This window comes from Oncorhynchus masou, unplaced genomic scaffold, assembly GCF_036934945.1.
Source record: "Oncorhynchus masou masou isolate Uvic2021 unplaced genomic scaffold, UVic_Omas_1.1 unplaced_scaffold_6000, whole genome shotgun sequence".
Lineage (NCBI taxonomy): Eukaryota > Metazoa > Chordata > Actinopteri > Salmoniformes > Salmonidae > Oncorhynchus > Oncorhynchus masou.
Genome location: NW_027012424.1, coordinates 1 through 19,541, shown reverse-complemented (window position 1 = coordinate 19,541; position 19,541 = coordinate 1). Strand labels below are relative to the sequence as shown.

The 19,541-nt window shown below is 44.5% G+C and overlaps 2 long non-coding RNA genes across 5 annotated transcripts; one reads left to right on the top strand and one right to left on the bottom strand.

Annotated features, from left to right (window-relative positions):
* Positions 1–5,091: 5,091 nt before the first annotated feature.
* LOC135536355 (uncharacterized) lies at positions 5,092–16,571 on the bottom strand. Of its 3 annotated transcripts, none has more exons than XR_010454977.1 (6): positions 15,991–16,568; positions 10,311–10,355; positions 8,811–8,875; positions 8,627–8,697; positions 5,363–6,689; positions 5,092–5,247 (listed from the first exon to the last, which is right to left on the bottom strand). It is a non-coding gene; the product is annotated as an uncharacterized LOC135536355 (long non-coding RNA). The 3 variants fall into 3 exon arrangements; XR_010454978.1 differs by lacking the exon at positions 5,092–5,247 and adding an exon at positions 5,288–5,362 and having other exon boundaries at positions 5,405–6,689; positions 15,991–16,571; XR_010454976.1 differs by lacking the exon at positions 5,092–5,247 and adding an exon at positions 5,288–5,327.
* Positions 11,946–15,989, top strand: LOC135536356 (uncharacterized). Of its 2 annotated transcripts, none has more exons than XR_010454980.1 (3): positions 11,946–12,027; positions 13,057–13,112; positions 13,957–15,989. It is a non-coding gene; the product is annotated as an uncharacterized LOC135536356 (long non-coding RNA). The 2 variants fall into 2 exon arrangements; XR_010454979.1 differs by lacking the exon at positions 11,946–12,027 and adding an exon at positions 12,242–12,336.
* Positions 16,572–19,541: the final 2,970 nt, after the last annotated feature.

Below are 19,541 nucleotides of genomic sequence, written 5' to 3'. Positions count from 1 at the left end.
CCCCACCTCCCCTGAGGAACAACCATATTGAGGTTATGTACAGAGAGAGATCCCCCACCTCCCCTGAGGAACAACCATATTGAGGTTATGTACAGAGAGAGATCCCCCACCTCCCCTGAGGAACAACCATATTGAGGTTATGTACAGAGAGAGATCCCCCCACCTCCCCTGAGGAACAAACATATTGAGGTTATGTACAGAGAGAGATCCCCCACCTCCCCTGAGGAACAACCATATTGAGGTTATGTACAGAGAGATCCCCCACCTCCCTGAGGAACAACCATATTGAGGTTATGTACAGAGAGAGATCCCCACCTCCCTGAGGAACAACCATATTGAGGTTATGTACAGAGAGAGATCCCCCACCTCCCCTGAGGAACAACCATATTGAGGTTATGTACAGAGAGAGATCCCCCCACCTCCCTGAGGAACAACCATATTGAGGTTATGTACAGAGAGAATCCCCCACCTCCCCTGAGGAACAAACATATTGAGGTTATGTACAGAGAGAGATCCCCCCACCTCCCCTGAGGAACAACCATATTGAGGTTATGTACGAGAGAGATCCCCCACCTCCCTGAGGAACAACCATATTGAGGTTATGTACAGAGAGAGATCCCCCACCTCCCCTGAGGAACAAACATATTGAGGTTATGTACAGAGAGATCCCCCACCTCCCCTGAGGAACAACCATATTGAGGTTATGTACAGAGAGATCCCCCACCTCCCCTGAGGAACAACCATATTGAGGTTATGTACAGAGAGAGATCCCCCACCTCCCCTGAGGAACAACCATATTGAGGTTATGTACAGAGAGAGATCCCCCACCTCCCCTGAGGAACAACCATATTGAGGTTATGTACAGAGAGAGATCCCCCACCTCCCCTGAGGAACAAACATATTGAGGTTATGTACAGAGAGAGATCCCCACCTCCCCTGAGGAACAACCATATTGAGGTTATGTACAGAGAGAGATCCCCCACCTCCCCTGAGGAACAACCATATTGAGGTTATGTACAGAGAGAGATCCCCCACCTCCCCTGAGGAACAAACATATTGAGGTTATGTACAGAGGAGATCCTCCACCTCCCCTGAGGAACAACCATATTGAGGTTATGTACAGAGAGAGATCCCCCCACCTCCCCAGTGGCCCATTCGGATGCTGTGTCGTCACACACGAGGGGCTGGGCGATTTTATTTTGTATTTTTTTTTATATCAAACTCATTTCAATTGTATGTTTTTTTGTGTGATATTCCAAATGCCTGTATTGACAGAAACATTATTCTGTGTTTTGGGGGGGTTGTTTTTTGCCTGAGAGTTTGTCATCTTGTCTCGTCTTCTTCGCTCCTTCTGCTGTGTGCATCTTCGCTCATGGTAGCCAGGTACTATTCTACTTGCTGTTTGTCTTTTTAAACATAAAAAAAATAAAAACTGTGCAATAAGCATAAAGCACTATTGTATAAAGAATTGTCAACTCATTCTAACTCTGAGAAATAAGGCCAACTGATTTTCAACGTGACCGTCCTGTTCAAACAGTCCAGCGTGTTTCATTTGAGAGATTTTGTTGACGACACCTGTTATTCAATATTCTATCATGCCTGCTTTCCAGAAGTTGGTCATTGTTCGTTGAATGTGCGTTTTATGCATGGTACTGGTCACGGTTCTAATAAAAAGGACATTTTCATAGACTTACAAGCGAGATCATTGATTATTTGCAACAACAAAACAAAACAAAACAAAAACAAAAAGCAGGTTTAAACTATTTTGATAAAACTATACAGTTATTAGTGTTTTATGGTTGTGGAAGGACTTATTTTTGACCGAGGTATAATTTCACAAACCCAGAACTTTAGACTATTGCTTTCTGTTTTGTGTTTTACCTTTTTAAAATGACAGTGTTATTTAAAGAATTATTATTATTATTATTTTTAAATGTTTAGGTATGATTTTTAGGCCGTATTACCACAGCCAGGTCACCCATGACAGAAGTCATTATTCGATGTCTGAGGATGTCGGGGAAACGATGTGGGAACCGACCACTAGGGGCAACAGTGAGCGCTGTTACCTTCAGGTAGGTAACGGCAGCCTCTGATTCCAAAGGTTGCATCATAATGTTGGTTTAAAAAATAAAATAAAATGTTTTGAGTCTATCCCAAACCTTGGCCCTAGCCTTAAAGATAAACGTTTATCCACTAACTCTGATTGGTTAAAGGTTGGGCACTAACTCTGATTGGTTAAAGGTTAGGGACTAACTCTGATTGGTTAAAGGTTAGGCACTAACTCTGATTGGTTAAAGGTTAGGCACTAACTCTGATTGGTTATCTTAAACACTGTTTTGTGTGTTTGGAACAACTTCAAAATTGTGACATTTTGAAAAACATGGATCAACATCCAATTGCGACGTGAGACTGTAAATCAGCCCCGCCCCTACGTCACAGGCCGGGGCGAATCACACGCTGAGACACATCTCCTGTGATCAGAAGGGCTCTGGCTATGACAGGACAGGTAATGAAGCTTGCCTGTGCCTGGCGATCATCGACGAGACGATAGAGAGAGACAGCCAATTATGTGTCTCCGTGCAAACACAACCCCTCCCCTGTCAAATTGACAGGCGTGAGAGAGAGAGATCATAGACATGTCTTTCTAAAAAGCTGGGCTCTGCTTTGTAAGCTCCTATGTTCTCCTCCCCCTGCTATTCAAATGACTTCACTCCCAAAGGATTTGACTGTGAGATCAGAGAATAGACCCGGCCACCTGTCAGGCAGAGCGTCAACAACAATCCTCACAACTGCGTGGATTTGGAATCGTACACCAGGGCCAGTAGTCATAAAGCCTCTCAGGGTAGGAGTGCTGACCTAGGATCAGTTTAGGCTTTAGCCAATCTAGCCACTAACTGAATACAGGCCCAGGACATGTTGGCTGAAGCTTGTGCTGATCCTAGATCAGCACTCCTACTCTGGAGAGGATTGATACATGTTTACCTGATCCTAGACATTTTATGTTTGACCTTTTTATTTTAACTTGGCAAGTCCGTTATTAACAAATTCTTATTTACAATGACGGACGACACCGGCCAAACCCGGACGACACTGGGCCAATTGTGTGCCCAGCGTCTATGGGACTCCCAACCACGGCCGGTTGTGATTCCGCCTGGATTCGAACCAGGGTATGTAGTGAAACCTCTAGCACTGAGATACAGTGACTTAGAATGTTATGCCACCCGGGAGCCCTGGGGGGGGGGGGGCTGAAGAGAGAGATTATAGGAGCCCTGATGAGAGAGATTATAGGAGCCCTGATGAGAGAGATTATAGGAGCCCCGAGGGGGACCTGATGAGAGAGATTATAGGAGCCCCGAGGGGGTGACTTGATGAGAGAGATTATAGGAGCCCCGAGGGGGAGCTGATGAGAGAGATTATAGGAGTCCCGAGGGGGAGCTGATGAGAGAGATTATAGGAGCCCCGAGGGGGACCTGATGAGAGAGATTATAGGAGCCCCGAGGGGGTGATCTGATGAGAGATTATAGGAGCCCCGGGGGGGTGATCTGATGAGAGATTATAGGAGCCCCGAGGGGGACCTGATGAGAGAGATTATAGGAGCCCCGAGGGGGACCTGATGAGAGAGATTATAGGAGCCCCGAGGTGGGGCGACCTGATGAGCGAGATTATAGGAGCCCAGAGGGGGGACCTGATGAGAGAGATTATAGGAGCCCCGAGGGGGATTATAGTTCCCTCTTTCCCCAACTACTCCCGGTATGATTCAAGGTCGGACGTCATTTTCAATGAGAGGAGTGGGTTCAGTTTCCACCGTGTATTTCTTGCCCTGAATCCATTACTTTCAAATCGATGAGGGAGAGGGAACAAGTGCACACTTCCAAGGGGGGGTAGAAGTTTAGAGGATTGGGTATCCATCCCTAGAGTCGTCCACATAAAGGGAGTGGATCATCAAGGCTCTCTGCAATCCGACCGCCTGACAGTTAGTTACGACTCCTCCTCTTCCGTGGTGTTTGTAACCATGGTAACGGCACGGTTGGTGTTTTGGGGGCATCCAGAATTTACAGAATTAGTAGTATGGGTGTCCACACACACACAGGGTACACACACACACACAGGGTACACACACACACACACAGGGTACACACACACACACACAGGGTACACACACACACACACAGGGTACACACACACACACACAGGGTACACACACACACACACAGGGTACACACACACACAGGGTACACACACACACACACAGGTACACACACACACACACAGGAGTACACACACACACACTGGGGTTTCACACACACACACAGGGTACACACACACACACACAGGGTACACACACACACACACACAGGGTACACACACACACACACAGGGTACACACACACACACAGGGTACACACACACACACACGGGGTTCACACACACACACACAGGGTACACACACACACACACAGGGTACACACACACACACACAGGGTACACACACACACACACAGGGTACACACACACAGGGTACACACACACAGGGTACACACACACAGGGTACACACACACACAGGGTACACACACACACACACACAGGGTACACACACACACACACAGGGTACACACACCACAGGGTACACACACACACAGGGTACACACACACACAGGGTACACACACACACAGGGTACACACACACACACACAGGGTACACACACACACACACAGGGTACACACACACACACACAGGGTACACACACACACACAGGGTACACACACACACAGGGTACACACACACACACAGGGTACACACACACACAGGGTACACACACACACACACAGGTACACACACACACAGGGTACACACACACACACAGGGGTACACACACACACACACAGGGTACACACACACACAGGGTACACACACACACAGGGTACACACACAGGGTACACACACACACACAGGGTACACACACACACACACAGGCACACACACACACACAAGGGTACACACACACACACACACAGGGTACACAACAGTCGTGGGGTATTTTTGATTGTCTGTACAAATGTTGCACTGTTTCAATAAATTGTATGGCATGTTTTTTTTTCATGTCTCTCTTTTAATGAATAAAGCCCTTAGAGAGACATTACAGATTAACAGATTATCATGACTAAACCCTTAGAGACATTACAGATTAACATGAATAAAACCCTTAGAGAGACATTACAGATTAACAGATTATCATGACTAAACCCTTAGAGACATTACAGATTAACATGAATAAAAACCCTTAGAGGGAGACATTACAGATTAACAGATTATCATGAATAAACCCTTAGAGAGACATTACAGATTAACATGAATAAAACCTTAGAGAGACATTACAGATTAACAGATTATCATGAATAAACCCTTAGAGAGACATTACAGATTAACATGAATAAAACCCTTAGAGAGACATTACAGATTAACAGATTATCATGAATAAAACTCCTAAGAGACATTACAGATTAACAGATTATCATGACTAAACCCTTAGAGACATTACAGATTAACATGAATAAAACCCTTAGAGAGACATTACAGATTAACAGATTATCATGAATAAACCCTTAGAGAGACATTACAGATTAACAGATTATCATGAATAAACCCTTAGAAGAGACATTACAGATTAACAGATTATCATGAATAAACCCTTAGAGAGACATTACAGATTAACATGAATAAAACCCTTAGGAGACATTACAGATTAACATGAATAAACCCTTAAGAGAGACATTACATGACAGAATAACATGGAAGGACAAACTATATGAGCCTGGTGTCTATTTACAACAGCACACTGGTTTCCAAAACTAGTCCACATCCAGGACTATGTTTATCAGAAACTAGTCCGTTTCCTGCTACTACATGTTATTGTTGTCTTTCTAGCGTCCTTTTAAAACATGGCTTCCTTCACACAACAAGAAATGTAGCTTTTATGAAAATATCATCACTCCCTATCTGTATCATATTACTGTGTGTGCATGCCTACTTTCCTTAGTGTGCGTGTGCCTGCTTTCCTTAGTGTGTGTGTGTGTGCCTGCTTTCCTTAGTCTGTGTGTGTGTATGCCTGCTTTCCTTAGTGTGTGTGTGTGTGTGTGTGTGTGTGCGCGCATGCCTGCCTTCCTTAGTGTGTGTGTGTAGTGTGCATACCTGCTTTCCTGTGTGTGTGTGTGTGTGTGTGTGTGTGTGTGTGTGCATGCCTGCTGTCCTTAGTGTGTGTGTGTGTGTGCCTGCTTTCCTTAGTGTGTGTGTGTGTGTGCCTGCTTTCCTTAGTGTGTGTGTGTGTGTGTTAGTGATCGTCACATTCCTCTCCCATGAGAACTGTTTACCCAACACGTGTTTGAAGTCACAGTCCAACTCGACACATTTTACTACATACATAACACCATCCCGCTGCCCGTACTACCTGGGGCTTGTACCTTATTAAAAACACTGCAATATATTTGCTGAACTACACTACGACTGTAAAAGATTGAACTCTAAGTGACTAAGATGCTAAAATGATGTAACCAAAGTTAATACTAAAACACTATAAACTGTTGGAAAGTAAAATATGAAAAGGATTGAAATATTTGTTGTTCAGGACACAGAAAGACTGGATGTACTCTGTTGGCCTGCTGACTTCACCGCGTGAAAGGGTAGGAGGAGCTGAAAGAGAGTGAGTTGGCATGTTTACAATAGGTTCAGGGTCAGTTAGCATGTTAGCATGTTTCTGTAGGTTTACAATAGGTTCAGGGTCAGTTAGCAGGTTAGCATGTTTCTATAGGTTTACAATAGGTTCAGGGTCAGTTAGCAGGTTAGCATGTTTCTATAGGTTTACAATAGGTTCAGGGTCAGTTAGCAGGTTAGCATGTTTCTATAGGTTTACAATAGGTTCAGGGTCAGTTAGCATGTTAGCATGTTTCTATAGGTTTACAATAGGTTCAGGGTCAGTTAGCATGTTTCTATAGGTTTACAATAGGTTCAGGGTCAGTTATCATGTTTCTATAGGTTTACAATAGGTTCAGGGTCCGTTATCATGTTTCTATAGGTTTACAATAGGTTCAGGGTCAGTTAGCATGTTAGCATGTTTCTGTAGGTTTACAATAGGTTCAGGGTCAGTTAGCAGGTTAGCATGTTTCTATAGGTTTACAATGTCATGGTCAGTTATCATGTTTCTATAGGTTTACAATAGGTTTAGGGTCAGTTAGCATGTTTCTATAGGTTTACCAATAGGTTCAGGGTCAGTTAGCATGTTTCTATAGGTTTACAATAGGTTCAGGGTCAGTGCATGTTTCTATAGGTTTACAATAGGTTCAGGGTCAGTTAGCATGTTAGCATGTTTCTGTAGGTTTACAATAGGTTCAGGGTCAGTTAACTTGGTTAGCATGTTTCTATAGATTTACAATAGGTTCAGGGTCAGTTATGTTTCTATAGGTTTACAATAGGTTCAGGGTCAGTTATCATGTTTCTATAGGTTTACAATAGGTTTAGGGTCAGTTAGCATGTTTCTATAGGTTTTACAATAGGTTCAGGGTCAGTTAGCATGTTTCTACAGGTTTACAATAGGTTCAGGGTCAGTTAGCATGTTTCTATAGGTTTACAATAGGTTCGGGTCCAGTTAGCATGTTTCTATAGGTTTACAATGGTTCAGGGTCAGTTAGCATGTTTCTATAGGTTTACAATAGGTTCAGGTCAGTTAGCATGTTTCTATGGGTTTACAATAGGTTCCACGGTCAGTTAGCATGTTTCTATAGGTTTACAATAGGTTTAGGGTCAGTTAGCATGTTTCTATAGGTTTACAATAGGTTCAGGGTCAGTTAGCATGTTTCTATAGGTTTACAATAGGTTCAGGGTCAGTTAGCATGTTTCTATAGGTTTACAATAGGTTCAGGGTCAGTTAGCATGTTTCTATAGGTTTACAGTAGGTTCACGGTCAGTTAGCATGTTTCTATAGGTTTACAATAGGTTCAGGGTCAGTTAGCATGTTTCTATAGGTTTACAATAGGTTCACGGTCAGTTAGCATGTTTCTATAGGTTTACAATAGGTTCAGGGTCAGTTAGACATGTTTCTATAGGTTTACAATATGTTCCGGGTCAGTTAGCATGTTTCTATAGGTTTACAATAGGTTCAGGGTCAGTTAGCATGTTTCTATAGGTTCAGTTAGCGTGTTAGCATGTTTCTATAGATTCACTATAGGTTCAGGGTCAGTTAGCGTGTTTCTATAGGTTTACAATAGGTTCAGTGTCAGTTAGCATGTTGCTATAGGTTCAGGGTCAGTTAGCATGTTTCTATAGGTTCAGTTAGCATGTTAGCATGTTTCTATAGATTCACTATAGGTTCAGGGTCAGTTAGCGTGTTAATATAGGTTTACAATAGGTTCAGTGTCAGTTAGCATGTTTCTATAGGTTCTAGGGTCAGTTAGCATGTTTCTATAGGTTCAGTTAGCATGTTAGCATGTTTCTATAGGTTCAGTTAGCATGTTAGCATGTTGCTATAGGTTCAGGGTCAGTTAGCATGTTTCTATAGGTTCAGTTAGCATGTTAGCATGTTTCTATAGATTCACTATAGGTTCAGGGTCAGTTAGCGTGTTAGCATGTCTCACCTCGTGCGCTGACCTCTGCTGGCCTCAGCAAACTTGTGTCTGAACAGAAAGCTGGCCAGAGCATCTGCAACCTGCACAAGAGACAACATGCATGTTAGTGTGTGTGTGTGTGTGTGTGTGTGTGTGTGTGTGTGTGTGTGTGTGTGTGTGTGTGTGTGTGTGTGTGTGTGTGTGTGTGTCTTACTTTGTCTGGTGTGTCCTCGTGCACTGCGTGGCCACTAGGGGGCAGCACCTGCATCATGAATTTGCCTGAGGAGAATAATATAACAGGTGGCTTTCAGTCAGAGAACAGTGTGTGTGTGTGTCAATCTCGCACACACTCCACTCTCTTTCTACACACACACACATGCACACTAGATCTATCACATAGTCTTGTACAGCTAACACACAATTCAGTCCCATTCAAAATACTTTTTTCCCTAAACCCAACCCTAGCTCCTAACCCTAAAACAAACCCTAGCTCCTAACCCTAAACCCAACCCTAGCTCCTAACCCTAAACCAAACCCTAGCTCCTAACCCTAAACCCAACCCTAGCTCCTAACCCTAACCCTAGCTACTAACCCTAAACCCAAACCGAGCTCCTAACCCTAATTCTAACCCAAGCTCCTAACCCTAAACCCAACACTAGTTCCTAACCCTAAAACAAACCCTAGCTCCTAACCCTAAAACTAACCCTAAACTCAACCCTAGTTCCTAAACCTAACCCTAGCTCCTAACCCTAAAACAAACCCTAAAAACTAACCCTAAACCCAACCCTAGCTCCTAACCCTAAAACCAACCCTAGCTCCTAACCCTAAGCCCAACCCTAGCTCCTAACCCTAAACCGAACCCTAGCTCCTAACCCTAAACCCAACCCTAGCTCCTAACCCTAAACCCAACCCTAGCTCCTAACCCTAAACCCAACCTAGCTCTAACCCTAGCTCCTAACCCTAAAACAAACCTAAACTAACCTAAACCCAACCCTAGCTCCTAACCCTAACCCCAACCCTAGCTCCTAAACCTAACCCTAGCACCTTAACCTAGCTCCTAACCCTAAAACCAACCCTAGCTCCTAACCCTAACCCCAACCACTAACCCCAACCCTAATTCTAACCTCCAAACCCAACACTAGTTCCTAACCCTAATTCTAACCCTAAACCCAACACTAGTTCCTAACTCTAAAACCAAACCCCAGCTCCTAACCCTAAAACTAACCCTAGCTCCTAACCCTAAACTCAACCCTAGCTCCTAAACCTAACCCTAGCACCTTAACCTAGCTCCTAACCCTAAAACAAACCCTAGCTCCTAACCCTAAACCCAAACCTAGCTCCTAACCCTAATTCTAACCCTAGCTCCTAACCTTAAAACCAACCCAAAACCTAAACCCCTCAGAAATAGAAATAGTATTTGACCTCATGGGGACCAACAAAATGTCCCCAGTTGGTCAAATTTTCTGTTCATATACTAATCTTGTGGGGACTTCTGGTCTTCAAGTATAGTTTCAACACACACACACACACACACACACACACACACACACACACACACACACACACACACACACACACACACACACACACACACACACACACACACACACACACACACACACACACACACACACACACACACACACACACACACACACACAGTCGTTTGGTTGTACACTGTGTTGCTCTACAGTTTAATGCTGTTCCAACCTACCTTGCATTTGGCCTATAGTCAGGTCTCTGTCCAGACGATCTACACCTGGAGACAAACACATCATTATTTTACCTCACAGGTTTCTTTTAAAGGGAACCCCCCCACACACACACACTAGACACAGAGACATAGAAATGGTATCCAACAGTTCATCTGCCTCTCTGGGGAAATCAGATGTTGCACTATCGTTTCAAGATGACAGCAATATGACATTTGGCCAAGGTGCAGCCAAAATGGACAACAAACAAGAGATACGATTCCCGCCTATGACGTACCCAGTAGGTTACCCAGTAGGTTACCCAGTAGGTTACCCAGTAGGTTACCCAGTAGGTTACCCAGGTTACCTGGGGTAAAGTAGGGATGGATTAGACTGTAGTGTCATGTATCTGGGGTAAAGTAGGGATGGATTAGACTGTAGTGTCATGTATCTGGGGTAAAGTAGGGATGGATTAGACTGTGAGCTGCCATGTATCTGGGGTAAAAGTAGGGATGGATGGACACAGCAGTGTCATGTATCTGGGGTAAAGTAGGGATGGATGAACTGTAGTGCCATATATCTAAGAATGAAAGTGGGGATGGATTAGACTGTAGTGTCATGTATCTGGGGTAAAGTAGGGATGGATTGAACTGTAGTGCCATGTAGTTGCCATGTATCTGAGTAAAGTAGGGATTAGACTGTAGTGCCATGTATGTCATGTATCTGGGGTAAAGTAGGGATGGATTAGACTGTAGTGCCATGTATCTGGGGTAAAGTAGGGATGGATTAGACTGTAGTGTCATGTATCTGGGGTAAAGTAGGGATGGATTAGACTGTAGTGTCATGTATGCCATGGGGTAAAGTAGGGATGGATTAGACTGTAGTGCCATGTATCTGGGGTAAAGTAAATTAGTAGGTATCTGATGGATTTAGACTGTAGTGTCACATAGTGCCATGTAGTGCCATGTATCTGGGGTAAAGTAGGGATGGATTAGACTGTAGTGTCATGTATCTGGGGTAAAGTAGGGATGGATTAGACTGTAGTGTCATGTATCTGGGGTAAAGTAGGGATGGATTAGACTGTAGTGCCATGTATCTGGGGTAAAGTAGGGATGGATTAGACTGTAGTGTCATGTAGTGTCGTGTATCTGGGGTAAAGTAGGGATGGATTAGACTGTAGTGTCATGTATCTGGGGTAAAGTAATGGATTAGACTGTGAGGGATGTCATGTAGGAAAGTAGGGATGGATTAGACTGTAGTGTCATGTCTGAGGTAAAAGTAGGGATGGATTAGACTGTAGTGGTATCTGGGGTAGTAGGATGGATTAGACTGTAGTGCCATGTATCTGGGGTAAAGTAGTGATAGATTAGACTGTAGTGTCATGTATCTGGGGTAAAGTAGGGATGGATTAGACTGTAGTGTCATGTAGTGCCATGTATCTGGGGTAAAGTAGGGATGGATTAGACTGTAGTGTCATGTATCTGGGGTAAAGTAGGGATGGATTAGACTGTAGTGTCATGTATCTGGGGTAAAGTAGGGATGGATTGAACTGTAGTGTCATGTATCTGGGGGTAAAGTAGGGATGGATTGAACTGTAGTGCCATGTATCTGGGGTAAGTAGGGATCGTTGAACTGGCAGTGTCATGTATCTGGGAGTAAAGTAGGGATGGATTAATTTGTAGTGCCATGTATCTGGGGTAAAGTAGGGATGGATTAGACTGTAGTGTCATGTATCTGGGAGTAGAAGTAGGGATGGATTAGACTGTAGTGCCATGTGAGTGCCATGTATCTGGGGTAAAGTAGGGATGGATTAGACTGTAGTGCCATGTAGTGTCATGTATCTGGGTAAAGTAGGGATGGATTAGACTGTAGTGCCATGTAGTGCCATGTATCTGGGGTAAAGTAAGGATGGATTAGACTGTATGTAGTGCCATGTATCTGGGGTAAAGTAGGGATGGATTAGACTGTAGTGCCATGTGAGTACCATGTATCTGGGGTAAAGTAGGGATGGATTAGACTGTAGTGTCATGTAGTGTCATGTATCTGGGAGTAGAAGTAGGGATGGATTAGACTGTAGTGCCATGTGGAGTGCCATGTATCTGGGGTAAAGTAGGGATGGATTAGACTGTAGTGCCATGTAAAGTAGCCATGTATCAGGGGTAAAGTAGGGATGGATTAGACTGTAGTGTCATGTAGTGCCATGTATCTGGGGTAAAGTAGGGATGGATTAGACTGTAGTGTCATGTATCTGGGGTAAAGTAGGGATGGATTAGACTGTGAGTGTCTGTATCTGCCATAAAAGTAAGGGATCTGGTGTCATGTAAAGTAGGGATGGATTAGACTGTAGTGTCTGGGGTAAAAGTGTAGTGTCATGTATCTGGGGTAAAGTAGGGATGGATTAGACTGTAGTGTCATATCTGGGGTAAAGTAGGGATGGATTAGACTGTAGTGTCATGTATCTGGGGTAAAGTAGGGATGGATTAGACTGTAGTGTCATGTATCTGGGTAAAGTAGGGATGGATTAGACTGTAGTGTCATGTAGTGCTGGGGGTAAAGTAGGGATGGATTAGACTGTAGTGTCATGTATCTGTATCTGGGGTAAAGTAGGGATGGATTAGACTGTGATGTCATGTATCTGGGGTAAAGTAGGGATGGATTAGACTGTGGTGTCATGTATCTGGGGTAAAGTAGGGATGGATTAGACTGTAGTGTCATGTATCTGGGGTAAAGTAAGGGATGGATTAGACTGTAGTGCCATGTATCTGGGAGTAAAGTAGGGATGGATTAGACTGTAGTGTCATGTAGTGTCATGTATCTGGGGTAAAGTAGGGATGGATTAGACTTTAGTGTCATGTGTCATGTCTGGGGTAAAGTAGGGATGGATTAGACTGTAGTGTCATGTCATGTATCTGGGGTAAAGTAGGGATGGATTAGACTGTAGTGTCATGTATCTGGGGTAAAGTAGGGGATGGATTAGACTGTAGTGCCATGTATCTGGAGTAAGTAGGGATGGATTTAGACTGTAGTGCCATGTATCTGGGGTAAAGTAGGGATGGATTAGACTGTAGTGCATGTAGTGCCATGTATCTGGGGTAAAGTAGGGATGGATTAGACTGTAGTGCCATGTATCTGGGGTAAAGTAGGGATGGATTAGACTGTAGAGTCATGTATCTGGGGTAAAGTAGGGATGGATTAGACTGTGGTGTCATATGATGCCATGTATCTGGGGTAAAGTAGGGATGGATTGGACTGTAGTGTCATGTCTGGGTAAAGTAGGGATGGATTAGACTGTGAGTGTCATGTATCTGGGGTAAAGTAGGGATGGATTAGACTGTAGTGTCATGTATCTGGGGTAAAGTAGGGATGGATTAGACTGTAGTGTCATGTATCTGTAAGGGTAAAAGTAGGGATGGATTAGACTGTAGTGCCATGTCTAGGGTGAAAATGGGATGGATTAGACTGTGAGTGTCATGTATCTGGGTAAAGTAGGGATGGATTAGACTGTGAGTGTCATGTATCTGGGTAAAGTAGGGATGGATTAGACTGTAGTGTCATGTAGTGCTCTGTCTGGGGTAAAGTAGGGATGGTTAGACTGTAGTGTCATGTAGTGCCATGTATCTGGGGTAAAGTAGGGATGGATTAGACACAGTGCCATGTATCTGGGGTAAGGTAGGGATGGATTAGACTGTAGTGCCATGTATCTGGGGTAAAGTAGGGATGGATTAGACTGTGGTGTCATGTAGTGCCATGTATCTGGGGTAAAGTAGGGATGGATTAGACTGTAGTGCCATGTATCTGGGGTAAAGTAGGGATGGATTAGACTGTAGTGCCATGTAGTGCCATGTATCTGGGGTAAAGTAGGGATGGATTAGACTGTAGTGTCATGTAGTGTCATGTATCTGGGGTAAGGTAGGGATGGATTAGACTGTAGTGTCATGTATCTGGGGTAAGGTAGGGATGGATTAGACTGTAGTGCCATGTATCTGGGGTAAAGTAGGGATGGATTAGACTGTAGTGCCATGTATCTGGGGTAAGGTAGGGATGGATTAGACTGTAGTGTCATGTATCTGGGGTAAAGTAGGGATGGATTAGACTGTAGTGTCATGTAGTGCCATGTATCTGGGGTAAGGTAGGGATGGATTAGACTGTAGTGTCATGTATCTGGGGTAAAGTAGGGATGGATTAGACTGTAGTGTCACGTAGTGCCATGTATCTGGGGTAAAGTAGGGATGGATTAGACTGTAGTGCCATGTATCTGGGGTAAAGTAGGGATGGATTAGACTGTAGTGCCATGTATCTGGGGTAAAGTAGGGATGGATTAGACTGTAGTGCCATGTATCTGGGGTAAAGTAGGGATGGATTAGACTGTAGTGTCATGTATCTGGGGTAAAGTAGGGATGGATTAGACTGTAGTGTCATGTATCTGGGGTAAAGTAGGGATGGATTAGACTGTAGTGCCATGTATCTGGGGTAAAGTAGGGATGGATTAGACTGTAGTACCATGTATCTGGGGTAAAGTAGTGATGGATTAGACTGTAGTGTCATGTATCTGGGGTAAAGTAGGGATGGATTAGACTGTAGTGTCATGTAGTGCCATGTATCTGGGGTAAAGTAGGGATGGATTAGACTGTAGTGTCATGTATCTGGGGTAAAGTAGGGATGGATTAGACTGTAGTGTCATGTATCTGGGGTAAAGTAGGGATGGATTAGACTGTAGTGTCATGTATCTGGGGTAAAGTAGGGATGGATTAGACTGTAGTGCCATGTATCTGGGGTAAAGTAGGGATGGATTAGACTGTAGTGTCATGTATCTGGGGTAAAGTAGGGATGGATTAGACTGTAGTGTCACGTATCTGGGGTAAAGTAGGGATGGATTAGACTGTAGTGCCATGTATCTGGGGTAAAGTAGGGATGGATTAGACTGTAGTGCCATGTATCTGGGGTAAAGTAGGGATGGATTAGACTGTAGTGCCATGTATCTGGGGTAAAGTAGGGATGGATTAGACTGTAGTGCCATGTATCTGGGGTAAGGTAGGGATGGATTAGACTGTAGTGTCATGTATCTGGGGTAAAGTAGTGATGGATTAGACTGTAGTGCCATGTATCTGGGGTAAAGTAGGGATGGATTAGACTGTAGTGTCACGTATCTGGGGTAAAGTAGGGATGGATTAGACTGTAGTGCCATGTATCTGGGGTAAAGTAGCGATGGATTAGACTGTAGTGTCATGTATCTGGGGTAAAGTAGGGATGGATTAGACTGTAGTGTCATGTATCTGGGGTAAAGTAGGGATGGATTAGACTGTAGTGTCACGTAGTGCCATGTATCTGGGGTAAAGTAGGGATGGATTAGACTGTAGTGCCATGTATCTGGGGTAAAGTAGGGATGGATTAGACTGTAGTGTCATGTATCTGGGGTAAAGTAGGGATGGATTAGACTGTAGTGTCATGTATCTGGGGTAAAGTAGGGATGGATTAGACTGTAGTGTCATGTATCTGGGGTAAAGTAGGGATGGATTAGACTGTAGTGTCATGTATCTGGGGTAAAGTAGGGATGGATTAGACTGTAGTGCCATGTATCTGGGGTAAAGTAGGGATGGATTAGACTGTAGTGTCATGTATCTGGGGTAAAGTAGGGATGGATTAGACTGTAGTGCCATGTATCTGGGGTAAAGTAGGGATGGATTAGACTGTATTGTGACATACCTGCTAACAGGAGGAGTTTGGGCAGGTTGCATCCCAGGAACAGATTGGAGATTCCTCTGAACCATCCGTCCCAGTACTTCTCTGCTTTGGACAGGTCTATACGCCAGCTGTACACACCCTGATAACACACCAAAAGGTTAAACCCGTCACCAAGGTAACGAGAAAAAAACACACTGAATGCATCGGTCACTTCTGCCTCTCCTGGAGTGCGTAAACTGAACAACAACAGCAAAAAAAAAAAAATCGAAATACTGGTCACACTCAAATGTGAGACCAGCGACCCCTGTAATAAGTATACACAACGCTGTGTTGAGAATGGATCGGTGAACTGTTTAAGAGAAAAATCACTGAAAAGAGCGTCTCACTCTTAACAAGGAGGACTTTAATAGCTGCATGCTGTTTTTGATGCCACACTGTTAAACTAGCAAAGGGGACCGTCACTGCTGCTCGACGAGACTAGAGTCCTCTCCAGTAGCCGCTGTGGATTCTACCATGAATATGAACCAGGAGACTAGAGTCCTCTCCAGTAGCCGCTGTGGATTCTACCATGAATATGAACCAGGAGACTAGAGTCCTCTCCAGTAGCCGCTGTGGATTCTACCATGAATATGAACCAGGAGACTCGAGTCCTCTCCAGTAGCCGCTGTGGATTCTACCATGAATATGAACCAGGAGACTAGAGTCCTCTCCAGTAGCCGCTGTGGATTCTACCATGAATATGAACCAGGAGACTAGAGTCCTCTCCAGTAGCCGCTGTGGATTCTACCATGAATATGAACCAGGAGACTAGAGTCCTCTCCAGTAGCCGCTGTGGATTCTACCATGAATATGAACCAGGAGACTAGAGTCCTCTCCAGTAGCCGCTGTGGATTCTACCATGAATATGAACCAGGAGACTAGAGTCCTCTCCAGTAGCCGCTGTGGATTCTACCATGAATATGAACCAGGAGACTAGAGTCCTCTCCAGTAGCCGCTGTGGATTCTACCATGAATATGAACCAGGAGACTAGAGTCCTCTCCAGTAGCCGCTGTGGATTCTACCATGAATATGAACCAGGAGACTAGAGTCCTCTCCAGTAGCCGCTGTGGATTCTACCATGAATATGAACCAGGAGACTAGAGTCCTCTCCAGTAGCCGCTGTGGATTCTACCATGAATATGGACCAGTAGACTAGAGTCCTCTCCAGTAGCCGCTGTGGATTCTACCATGAATATGGACCAGTAGACTAGAGTCCTCTCCAGTAGCCGCTGTGGATTCTACCATGAATATGAACCAGGAGACTCGAGTCCTCTCCAGTAGCCGCTGTGGATTCTACCATGAATATGAACCAGGAGACTAGAGTCCTCTCCAGTAGCCGCTGTGGATTCTACCATGAATATGAACCAGGAGACTAGAGTCCTCTCCAGTAGCCGCTGTGGATTCTACCATGAATATGAACCAGGAGACTAGAGTCCTCTCCAGTAGCTGCTGTGGATTCTACCATGAATATGGACCAGTAGACTAGAGTCCTCTCCAGTAGCCGCTGTGGATTCTACAATGAATATGAACCAGGAGACTCGAGTCCTCTCCAGTAGCTGCTGTGGATTCTACCATGAATATGGACCAGTAGACTAGTAGAGTCCTCTCCAGTAGCTGCTGTGGATTCTACCATGAATATGAACCAGGAGACTAGAGTCCTCTCCAGTAGCCGCTGTGGATTCTACCATGAATATGAACCAGGAGACTCGAGTCCTCTCCAGTAGCTGCTGTGGATTCTACCATGAATATGAACCAGGAGACTAGAGTCCTCTCCAGTAGCCGCTGTGGATTCTACCATGAATATGAACCAGGAGACTAGAGTCCTCTCCAGTAGCCGCTGTGGATTCTACCATGAATATGAACCAAGAGACTAGAGTCCTCTCCAGTAGCCGCTGTGGATTCTACCATGAATATGAACCAGGAGACTCGAGTCCTCTCCAGTAGCCGCTGTGGATTCTACCATGAATATGAACCAGGAGACTAGAGTCCTCTCCAGTACCTGCTGTGGATTCTACCCTGATTATGGACCATTTTCCCAGGTTGACGAGCTGGAGAACGACTGCGTAGTTCGGTGTTGAGGTGGAGTCGAGTTGGATGTAGGAGAGTAAGATATTCCCAAAGCATCCTCCCCTGCCTTCTCGTACAGACCTGCGGCTATCAAATAATTTTGTGGCTCAGACCCCTCTGTCTGTTGGGGCAGCAGGTAGCCTAGTGTTTAGAGCGTTGGACCAGTTGCTGGATCGAGCTGACAAGGTAAAAGTCTGTCATCCCTGAACAAGACAGTTAACCCACTGTAGGGTGCATCACTGTAGTAGACTGTATCTCACTGTAGTAGACTGTATCTCACTGTAGTAGACTATCTCACTGTAGACTGTATCTCACTGTAGTAGACTGTATCTCACTGCCGTAGACTGTATCTCACTGTAGTAGACTATCTCACTGTAGACTGTATCTCACTGTAGTAGACTGTATCTCACTGCCGTAGACTGTATCTCACTGTAGTAGACTGTAGACTGTATCTCACTGTAGTAGACTGCATCTCACTGCCGTAGACTGTATCTCACTGTAGTAGACTGTAGACTGTATCTCACTGTAGTAGACTGTATCTCACTGTAGTAGACTGTAGACTGTATCTCACTGTAGTAGACTGTATCTCACTGTAGTAGGCTGTAGACTGTATCTCACTGTAGTAGACTGTATCTCACTGTAGTAGGCTGTAGACTGTATCTCACTGTAGTAGACTGTATCTCACTGTAGTAGACTGTAGACTGTATCTCACTGTAGTAGGCTGTAGACTGTATCTCACTGTAGTAGACTGTATCTCACTGTAGTAGACTGTAGACTGCATCTCACTGTAGTAGACTGTAGACTGCATCTCACTGTAGTAGACTGTATCTCACTGTAGTAGACTATCTCACTGTAGACTGTATCTCACTGTAGTAGACTGTATCTCACTGCCGTAGACTGTATCTCACTGTAGTAGACTGTGGACTGTATCTCACTGTAGTAGACTGCATCTCACTGCCGTAGACTGTATCTCACTGTAGTAGACTGTAGACTGTATCTCACTGTAGTAGACTGTATCTCACTGCCGTAGACTGTATCTCACTGCCGTAGACTGTATCTCACTGTAGTAGACTGTAGACTGTATCTCACTGTAGTAGACTGTATCTCACTGTAGTAGGCTGTAGACTGTATCTCACTGTAGTAGACTGTATCTCACTGTAGTAGGCTGTAGACTGTATCTCACTGTAGTAGACTGTATCTCACTGTAGTAGACTGTAGACTGTATCTCACTGTAGTAGGCTGTAGACTGGATCTCACTGTAGTAGACTGCATCTCACTGTAGTAGACTGTAGACTGCATCTCACTGTAGTAGACTGCATCTCACTGTAGTAGGCTGCATCTCACTGCAATGTCTCCCATCTCGCTGTATCTCATGTTTTGGTTTTCTGGATCTCCATTATTGCTCCATGTTACCACGGCTACGTTCAGAAGGCTACCGGTAATGTTACCATGGCTACGTTCAGTA